The sequence below is a fragment of the Perna viridis genome, chromosome 9, assembly GCF_037379345.1.
Source record: "Perna viridis isolate PV_CMFRI_1.1 ecotype Kerala chromosome 9, ASM3737934v1, whole genome shotgun sequence".
NCBI lineage: Eukaryota > Metazoa > Mollusca > Bivalvia > Mytilida > Mytilidae > Perna > Perna viridis.
Window position 1 is genome coordinate 18,486,319 of NC_142453.1, and position 10,975 is coordinate 18,497,293.

Here is a 10,975-nt window from a genome sequence, read left to right on the forward strand (position 1 = left end):
CACACAGTGATAAAGGGATGTTGCCATAGATGAAAGGAAAGCTGACATTACAGAATAAAACGTCATTTTGTTTGTTATTTTTTTTTCTTTTTCGTTGATAATTAATTGTAGCTCAAGACATGGGGTTGACTTCATAGTGTTTGTGATTTTCTTAATCTCGAGTATTAGGGTAAATGTAATGTATAAATTAATCATCAATGTAACTCAATACATTATTTATGTAGCAGAAACTGAAATTAAAGGATCTGGTTAAATAATGTTTCTTCTTTTAGATCAGATTCGGCATAAAATAAACCTCATAAGCGTATAAGAATTGGTCATCGAGTATTGGTGGACAATGTCTTCTTAATTGTTCCCAAAGGAATATAAACATTAGGTCTTGCACTTCATCTTTAAATCGCAAATTTCACTTTACATTGTAGCTTAACACGGATAATTATGGATAAAGTCAAGTTTATCAAACTATATATATTGACCTCAATAAATATTGGTTCATGTCTCCAAATTTGACGTAATTGACGCTCACTGATATTTTTTTTAGGGTGGGGGGTGGGGGCAAGGAATGTATTTTACACACAAGTACTGTCCAGTTAGCCTAATAGATATGACAGTAAATATTAACTATGAATGTACACGACATGTAATTTATGCATAGGTGTTGGTGGATCATGTTGTGAATTGTGAATTATGTTAAATCCATACAGATGATCGATTTACTGATGTTGTGTTTGCCACTGTTATAATGTCGTTGTCTTTAGAAATAAACACAAAATCGTGAACTTTATTTCTTATCATATGTACAATTATAGACAACCGTGCCGTCGCCAAATATGATTACATTATATATAACGACCCACAGATATTTATAATCTCTATAACACCGTACCCATCACTTGTTTAGTCTGTGGTTATGAAAACACTGCACTGGCACACAAAGAAAATTGTTATGACCGCAAAAGCAATTAATCCGAATGCATATATATCCCACTCTCTAAACCAATCAAAGTCACCTAAAATCATAAAAAAACAACGTACTTTTACGCAGTCACCGGAACAACTACGTATGATTTCCGAAAGAGGAACTGAAGATTTTGTTTACGTTGACGGTAAATACATATTACATTTTACGTGCTGTAAATCAGAAAAAAGTGTTTTAAGTGTTAGATGTTTTTATAAATAAACACATTTCTGTGATAGCTCAAATAAAGGAGCAAAATAAACATAATGACGTGTTGGTACAGTGAAATATTGTGTTATTTTTTGTATCATAAAAATATTTGAATTTGTAACTTTAGGGTTGATGCGGAAATTCAACTGTTTTAAATACAAAGGGGCGACAGACATTTTGCAACAGACACAAATATTGTGGGTAAAAATTTTAAACAGAAAGAGGAATTTCGAATCCTTTCCCCCTTTTCCCCGTCAAGATCTGCCACTACACCCGGCTGTGTATACATGTCACAAATTTCTAATCAGTGTTGTCTAATATTTTAGTCTCGATTGCAGCATTCAATGGTGGTACATTGTGTACATCATACATGTAACAAGTTTAGTTTTGTGGCGTGAAATTATACCGGTGTCGGACCTACATGTACTCGTACAACAAATAAGAGATTTCAATTCCGTTCTTTCATACTCCAACCCATGGATGGCACCAAGTCAGACAACCTGTAGCACTGTGGAATCAATATATTCGACCTAATAGTAGTGTATGGGAGAAACAATGCAGGGGCGGATCCAGGATTTAAGATTAGGGACGCACAGTAAAACTTTTTTGTTGTTAATTTTTTAAATATTCTTCTATAGTGGGTGAAATGTGGATATCTTTTGTGGTAAAATTAGCGAGAAATGAAAGTTTCAACTTAAAATCGCCAAAACCTATCCTGACAACCCATGTTGTGCAAATATAAGAGGTGGGGGCGCACGCCCGCCACGCCCCCACCTGAATCCGCCCTTGCGGATATTATTGACCAAATCCACTACATCATGCGGTATTTGCCTATATGTACTGTCAGATTCCAATTGCCTTCATGCATCAGTTGAAAATATTAACGCAATTCTCTGTTCGTATCTTGTACATTTGAGTTTGCGATCACGCCATATTTGAAAAATATCCGAATAGTATAGATTAAAGATCTAGAACTCACCGATTCAAGAGTTCAGCCTACAACACCAGTGGCGAATCCAGGCGGGCGTGCGCCCCCCCCCCCACTTTAAATTTGCAAATCATGGATTGTCAGGGGTAGATTTAGGCGGGTTTAGGTTGCAACTTTAATTTCATGCTAATTTTACCACAACAGATATCTACATTGTGCCCACTCAATATTTCATTATATTAACCTAAGCAATTTTTAACTGTGCGCCCCCTAATTTAAAATCCTGGATCTGCCCCTGTACACAGCTAAGAAAAGGAATTAACTATCTTGTCCCTATTATAAAAGCACAACAATTTCAGTTTTTTCGACATATATTCGATAAGGGCGGATCCACAAGTTTGGGGGGGGGGGGTGCGTACATGTAATTAAAATTTAAGACCAAGCGAAGTCAAGAAAAAATAAAAATTTCATGCAAAAAAAAATTACTCATTCTTAGTGGGGTACGGCTGATGCGCCTTTTCTTATTGCGTACACTCAAATTCTACAAGCAGATTCAATCACCATTCTGGTTTCTCTGCAGCTCTTACTGGAACTTGAGTTTTTAATACCAATCGGACTGACCATCCTTTGTATATATAGGATTTTATTGTCGACATAAAATGATTCAAAATTGGTTTTCATACTCGGTTTCAAAAATATTGCTTGACATATGCACTAAGGGCGGAATTCATGTTAAAACTTTGTTCTGTCATTTTTGTACAGAGAAAACTGTATGTATAACCAGGTTAATGTTGGAAGTTTAGTTGAATCATAAACGGTTTTCTATATCTGGAATTTTAACGGCTTGGATTTTAGTCTTCATTTTTAAGATTTTGAAATGGGCGAACTGCTCACTTTCGCCAGTATTTTCACGAAAATAACAAAATTTTCCAACTTTGCGTGTTTGTAACTCAACTGCATATACTAGGAGCAATATTACATGTTTTTGCCTACGCTATTTCGCCCTTTCCATTGGGGATTGTTATTGAGTCCCAGTTTGCCGTTCTCACATTAGGATCAAAGAAACCAAAAAGGTTTCAAATATAAAACAGAACAAGTTAATATGCCTCAATTCACCTGACTCTCGAAAGGTCCCACACCCCTGATCAAAATATACCCGATTTCTCCTCATCGTATGAAAGAAGAAAAATGCACCACTCAGGAAATTAATTTCAGCAACTCTCACTGGACTAGCTAAATGTGTGAAATATATCTCCATGAAATGCACAACAAAGTAAAAATAAAAAAAAGTTTTTCTCAGACCAAAAGTGGTATTTAAGTCTGCAGCATATTATTCCTAAGAACTACTTAGTAAGGTACACTGAAATTCTCGTATTACAGGTAAATTTAAGCGCAAGTAATTATACGCAAAAAACATGCATAGTACTGTAGTCATCCTCACTAAGGCCTAGAAAATTTATATGTCAGTTTAAGGTTTCACTGGAAGTAAAATAGGGTAGGTACAGGTAGATTAAATTTTTTATAGACATTTATGATAGAATGTCTTGACTTCAATAGTGTTAAACCAAAAATTGTCAACTTAGCATCATTTCATCAAAAAATTTCAAGAAATGTGCTAGAGTAGAGAAAAAAAATAGCACATGTAGAGTAACCTTTAAAGTGTTTTAAATGTTTTCTCTGGCCTAAGAGAACAACCCATTACATAAGTGCATTTATTGTCTTAAACCCTGATGATGATGTCATGGAAAGTATCAGACACTATTTAATTTCCCTGAATGTTGCATTACCTTCCAATTTGATATCAAAATTTCATTAAGAGGGTAAAATAATTTCTCTTATGCATGTAAAACCTTTATTGTGGATTATCTCCCGGTGCAGGATTGAAGAATTATTGTCTCCTTATACACTTCCATTTAAGATCTATTGTCCAGACTATAATGCCTCGGACATTTTTTGATATCCATTGACCACTTGAGAAATATTTATCGTGGTGCTTAGAACCTGAAGTTGGACAAACATTGGACAATAAATATTCTACAGAAAAGCAACTTAAACCAATCATAATTTACTATGATGACTTCATTATGATTGACTTGTAAGATAAATTACTTTCATAAAATTATATAAAATTAATTTCAATAAAAGTCTCTTAATACTGTTCCATTGTTCTAATAATCCAATGGTTCCAGCTTATGACTGTTGTCAACCATACCTACAAATAAATAGCAGTATACTCATTAAACTAGGATTTAAATAGTTCAGTAATTATAATAAAACTTTATGATACATATCCATACACTCTCTAAAGTAAGATAAAAATACAATTTTGTACTAAAACAGAGCAACAATAAAACAACACATGAAAATGAAACAAAATATTGTCTTACTTCACAGTGTGAAATGATGAGTCTTTGGCAGGCATTTATAACAGGAAAAACCAATGGACTTCTGAAATACAAAAATACCAATATATATAGCAAATGATGTGAACAAACAGTGTAATGTGCTAAACAAAACAAACCTTGGACTCAAATTATGTCCCTTTGCAATAGATCAACATCCTTGATTTGATGATGCAATTTATAATCTCAGTGTTAAACTAAAAGTTAAATATTGTTGTCAAGTGAGCCTATATTATAGATACTAAGTTTTAGAAAACCAATAAAAAAGCAGAAAGTTGAGAAATCGGAAGTAAATGAAAACTGTAAAATGTACACTAAAACAGGAAACACAATAAGTAGTATAATTTACCTTAAATTAGTGATTATTGAGATGTTTTGAATTTTACGAAAACCTGACTAGAACATTCAAGTACTAAATCTATGACTTACGTGTTGTATGTATCATAAAACTTTCTCTACAAGGATCATGCTCCTTGGTTTTTAGACCAAAGTAACTGTTATCTATGGAAACTTGAAATAATCTGCTGAAAAAAAAAATAAAACAGTAAGATTCAGCATCTTGCAGATATCAAAGAACTCAACGTGTTAGAAATCAAAACAAAGTTTGATTTTATTCATTTTACATATATGAGAACCAAATTGAAAACAGGGTACAATTCTTAATTTGAAAAACATGTTACAAACCTGCCTATCTTAGAGTGCAAAACTTCTTGTAGGCTACAGACTAAAAATACTTTCATGGTCGTCATTATGAACTCGTGGATCGTTATGGTGTACCTATCTGCACCATTAAAACTGATTTATTCAACGGTTTAAAGTTTTCCTTTCCTCGTTTGTCTAGCCCGGACTTGACTTTTTATGAGCAACTCAACGGGTGTTTCTAGAAAAGCAGAGGACGCTTACACTACCGGTGCACCTGGTCCATCTCCCATTTTTTAGTGGAGTCCGAGTTGCTCATTTACTTTTGTTACTTTGTATGTATGACTTTAGTTACTTTATGTTCTTTGTTGTGTATTTCTGTTTTCCTTGTCTGGTCTTTGTCCCTGGATTACATTCTTGTGATTACTGCTATAACCTTGGTTCCCTTGATTACTCTTCCACTTACATTTTTTATTTTTTTTTACTGAAGTACTAGCATAAGCTGAATTTCAATTTTCTTAAACCCAAATATCACTAGGTATGCACATTTTCAAAATATGTTTTAATATCATTCATTTGTATACATGAACACATTTGTTTTTTTTATCAAAACTGGTTTTATAATTTTAAAAGTAGTGAGTTTACTAAAAATGAACAGCCGGACTAAAGCACATAATATTCCTCCCCTTTTTAAGACAAACACAGTATCAAACTGAGTAAAATGTTAATGTATTCAGATAATAAAAAACAGTTTAAGTTATAATAATGATGCAAGCTAAAGGTACACACAAAGTAAACTACAATACATCTCTCCAAGACAGGCATTGATAAACTTTAAATGAACTAACAGACATGTAGACAAAGTTAGTACTAGATGGCACTTATATCCACTAAGTCACAAATGCATATGTACCTGCAAGGCTTTCATTAATGTGTTTTAACAGACAAAGCATCATTTAATCTAAAGAGCAAGCAGGATCTGAAATACATAAGCATGTACAAAAAAATGCTAATTGATGCAGGTCATGTAAGCTAACAATTAAGTTCAACTTATTCAGTATTGACAAAGGTATGACAATGCATATTTGTATAAACAAAACTTTCGAAAGATTATACTTTCTCATACTTAGCATGCTTAATATGTTCATGATCTACATGTTCACATATGCACATGTATATGGTGATTAAAATTTTAATTAAGATACAGTAATTAGAATCCAAGAACTTGCTATGAAGATCGTTATTAACAAAAAAAACTTGATTATTTCAATCTGATATCTTCCAAATATGCAGGTATTATAATGTATGTACAGGTATAAGTGTACTACATACATGTTAGCAAACAGTCAAATAGAAAACTTTGTTTCTCTCAAACGATCAAATAATAATGGAAATTGTGTTCACAAGATCTTTGTATAGAAAAATGGTTTGATTATCACATTTCATATTTTTTTACAGGATTGTTTATACAGACATTTTCTACAATGATGTACATTGCACATGTGTTATGTACATGTACATATATGTTATTTTTACCCATACATGTCCTTACAAAAATCATATGATACAAAATATGCAAAAGAAAACTAAATGTAAAATGCACTGCTGTTTTCATCGAGATAGTCAGACAATTTTCAAACTTTTACTGTTAAAAGCATATTTTTAAAATACCTAAATTTCAATAGTCCAGGCTGTGTACATCAAGTGCATAACCTAGACACTAGTAAAGGCAATTGGTTACAAACCAGACTGTAGTAATCTAAAGGTCCATTCAATTCAATTTTGATGTCTGTAAATAAAGAATTGAAATATAAAGGCACACATGTACGATGTACATACCAGTACTTATCAAATACTTGAAACAGAAAGTTTGTGCAAGGTACATGTACATGTAACTCTGTTAGTACAGGTATGGATGTTGGGCAGCAACTTTTTGTGTACACCCAATCTATACAAAACCAAATACCAACTTGAGAGCCGAGATAAGGGCAAAACAATTCACAGAATAAAGAAATTGATTGTAATATACTCACATTTGAGTGAGGTTATGATATTAAGGGAGTGGTCATTATTTATCTCCAGCAAAAAGGGTGGGCCAGCACCTAAAATGTGGGGGGGTGTTACAGGAAAAAAAAATTACAAATTTTCTGATTTTTTGAATGGAGAGAGGGGTCATGACTTTCTTTCAATATAAACAAGTTATTGTTATATGGAACAAATACAATTTACGCCAAAAATGTTATATGTGCTTATATACCAAGTATGCCCTGTGTATGATATGAGCATTTTAAAGCCCCAACTACATATATAATTGCTCCCTGGGTACATGACATACACTTTTAGACTTGGATGTTTAATACTCTCTTGTAACCCAGTCTGTACAGGAAATCACTCATCATCTAACGCACTTTCATAATCCAGTAAACATATAAAATCACACCCAATGTATGTAATATAGTAATTTCTACTCCAGTCTGCATATAAAATCACTCTCTGCATATGTAAAACACACTTCTATACTCCATTTTTTGCTTTTAAAATTACTTCCTGTGTATTCTGTATTCTATTTTGTGCCTAAGTCTGAACATAAAATTAATCCCTGATCAATCTACATGGAGTCTTACACTTTAGTCTGCATGTTTAAACCTCCCCATATATTATCTAAGAAATTTAAGCCTCTCTGTATATTAAACCACTTCCTATTTAGTCTCTTTGCACTTTTATACTGCAGACTTTATGATTTTTAAATCAAATTTATACATGCTTTCATTATGAGATGAATATTGATACTATTTTTTTTACGCAATTTTTTATACCTGTAAGGCATCAATAGCATGTCAGTATTGAAAGTATTTCCTTAGATATTCGAAATTTTATGCATGTCAAACAATCGATTTTATTTAAAACTTATATTTTAAGTAACTTTTTTATTCAATACGATACTATTCATCATTTATTTAACTTTGAGTTATTACCTAAGGTTGCGGTCATTTAATTTCATATTTTCAACTGCCTTATAGAACTCGTATACAAAAATTGAAATTTCTAATCGAGTGAGAATTACAAGTCTACTGCATTGCATTTATGAAAAATATTTAACAAAAATGGTATGTATATTAGTCCCACCCTGAAATGTGTGTGTGTATGTGTTGATCAGACCTATTTTTCTTAATAACTAGGTTTAGAACTTTACGTACCAAGACATTTATCAATAAAGGCATTAAGACAAAAGCTATAACAGCAAACTGTGACTCGAAAGTTGCATTTCCCGTAAAAAAGAAGTATTTTGAAAGGCATTTGCTGGTCAGATTAGTGAATGTTGAGACAACTTCAGCGGTTACAATAAAGACAAAGCACAAAAGTAAATCAAAGATTAAAAAAAAAGAGTCAGAAATAAAGATAGCCCGAAATATACAAGTAACTTATGGAATGACAACATCAGGTAAATTTACCATCCGAATTTTCTGATCAAATAAAGAACAAGTTCAGTCGTGCAGTCATTAAAAAGTAAACGATTATCTCATCTAAATCATAAAACGAATTTTATTTCCATTATTGAAAAAAAAAAAAAAAAAAAAAACAAATATTGCAATTACTATAATACCGTGAAGACATATGACGCAAAGTATATCAATCAAAAACAGACAACACAATTCATTCTGTATATTTTGTTATTACATACATTTGTGTGATATAGTGATATAGATTTACTAATACTGTATTACCTTTAGTGGCCACCTTCGTTAAATCCATTTATAAAAGAAAAAGTAGATAAGAATATCAATAGTATTGAAACTGACATTTTTAGCAACATCTTCGTTATAAATTATATTTTTTTAAGTATTCTCATTGTTTTTATATTATTGTCTATCAAGGTCAATTAATTGTATCCATACAAAAATTATTCTTAATAGATAACTTTGACATGCCGAGTTTAATAGATAAGACTAATATAGGAATGAATGCTAATTTGCAATTACCATTTTAGAAATGAAAATGAAACCAAATAAGAAGCGAGTAAAGATTTATCTATATCTATCCAAAATTAAAGAATAATTACAAAACCAAGGTTATAGCGGTAATCAAAAGAATGTAATCCAGGGACAAAGACCAGACATGGAAAACAGACATACACAACAAAGAACATGAAGTATCTAAAATCATACGTAAAGTAAATGAGCAACTCGGACTCCACAAAAAACTGAAAAAATAATGAATAAAAAGCACAACTCCTTTTTAGAATGGATTTTTTTCAATTATCAATTTTGCGTGAAATCAGATATATTTACATTGACGCTCTACTCTCGATTAATTAATATTAAAGATGTAATAATGTAATTCGTTTAATTTATTAATCATTTTACGTATTGAATGACAAGTTAAATAATGCTTGTTGAGAAACATGCCATGTAAAATATGCTTTGGCGATAACTAGAACGTAAAAAAAAATAAGCTTTGTCATAATTGGCATCTGTTTTGACAACTGTTGATGTATTATGTTTTATGAAGCATAGTTCAGGTTTGTGTCAAATGAATTATTGAAAAGTGTATAAAACCGTATAAATGGCAGTGATACTTCAACATAAAAGAGCTATCAAAGTCGTAATAGCTTTGTTGAATATAGCTCTTGAATAGTATAAACTTCCACATCATTTATCATTCCTTTTCCCCATATATCCATTGTCCCCATTCCCAAATGACAATTCTTCATTCCTCATTGTCCAAATAAAAATTGTCATATTCCATGAAAATCCCCTTTGCATATATCTTAAAAATACGTGCATAAAAAAATTAAATATAATATGTTTTAATTCTTCTACATTTAAACTGTTAATTTGTATAATAGCTAGCACATTTTTTAATATCAACTTATCATACTTAAAAAAATGCCAATGATCCAAATTCAAAACCGCTATTCCCAAACACCACAACATCCCATATACACCACACGAAACCCCAATACTGCATCTCCCCAAAAACACCCACTTATTTTGTGATGTATATGGCACTGTGTGTTTTAGCTACTATTTTTACAGATGTTTGTCAAGTTGCAATTCCTTAAAAAAAAAGCATAATGGTGAAACAGAAATCCAAGAAGGGTAATAAGACAATAGCCAAACTTATAGAATATAGACAAGTCTAAGGAATAGTCTTAAAGGAAAGTTCGTATAACCAAATGGTAATACCAGGATAGAAACCGGAAAATTTGCATATTTTGGTATTTTAGTTCTGACATGTTGTTTACTTGTAATCATTTAATACACTTTGCACAATTAATGATGAGGTAGAACAGATATTTTGCTTTTCAATAAGCATACCTCTAGATAAACATACCTCTAAATAAACATACCTCTAAATAAACATACCTCTAATTGAAACAATATGTTTAAGGCATTTGTTTAAACATTTCTCCAATACAAATTATAAAGTGTCATTTACAAGAGGTTTTGTTGATTCGTACGATTTCAATTCCATAAAACCAGTTTGGCTATTCACAAATACTTTTGTATTCCTGAAATATTATTTTCGAATGCCGGTATATTAGTTTCCATGGTGTTATTATGAACTCTCTCCACCACTTTGTTTGCAGTCATAAACAGGAAACTTTTCAGACAATAATGGGGAAAATAAATCGTTTTTAATATTGAACCATTTACTAAAGCTTAAACATGAATGCATCGAGTATCAACGTTTTGGTTGAAATTTTTGATTGACAATCAGCTTGAATCAGGTCATACATTAAAAGCAAAACAACCATCCTAACATGGACACTCTGGAGGATAATCCAGGTTCAATTTGATTTTTATAATTCGGAAGTCCATTACTTTTTTTTTACAC

At 31.7% G+C, this 10,975-nt stretch overlaps 1 long non-coding RNA gene across 2 annotated transcripts; it reads right to left on the reverse strand.

Moving 5' to 3' along the window:
- Positions 1-787: 787 nt before the first annotated feature.
- LOC148607173 (uncharacterized) lies at positions 788-10,713 on the reverse strand. Of its 2 annotated transcripts, XR_015915255.1 has the most exons (6): positions 10,504-10,713; positions 6,809-6,926; positions 6,051-6,116; positions 4,928-5,022; positions 4,484-4,544; positions 788-4,308 (listed from the first exon to the last, which is right to left on the reverse strand). It is a non-coding gene; the product is annotated as an uncharacterized LOC148607173 (long non-coding RNA). The 2 variants fall into 2 exon arrangements; XR_015915256.1 differs by lacking the exon at positions 6,051-6,116.
- Between the last annotated feature and the right edge of the window lie 262 nt (positions 10,714-10,975).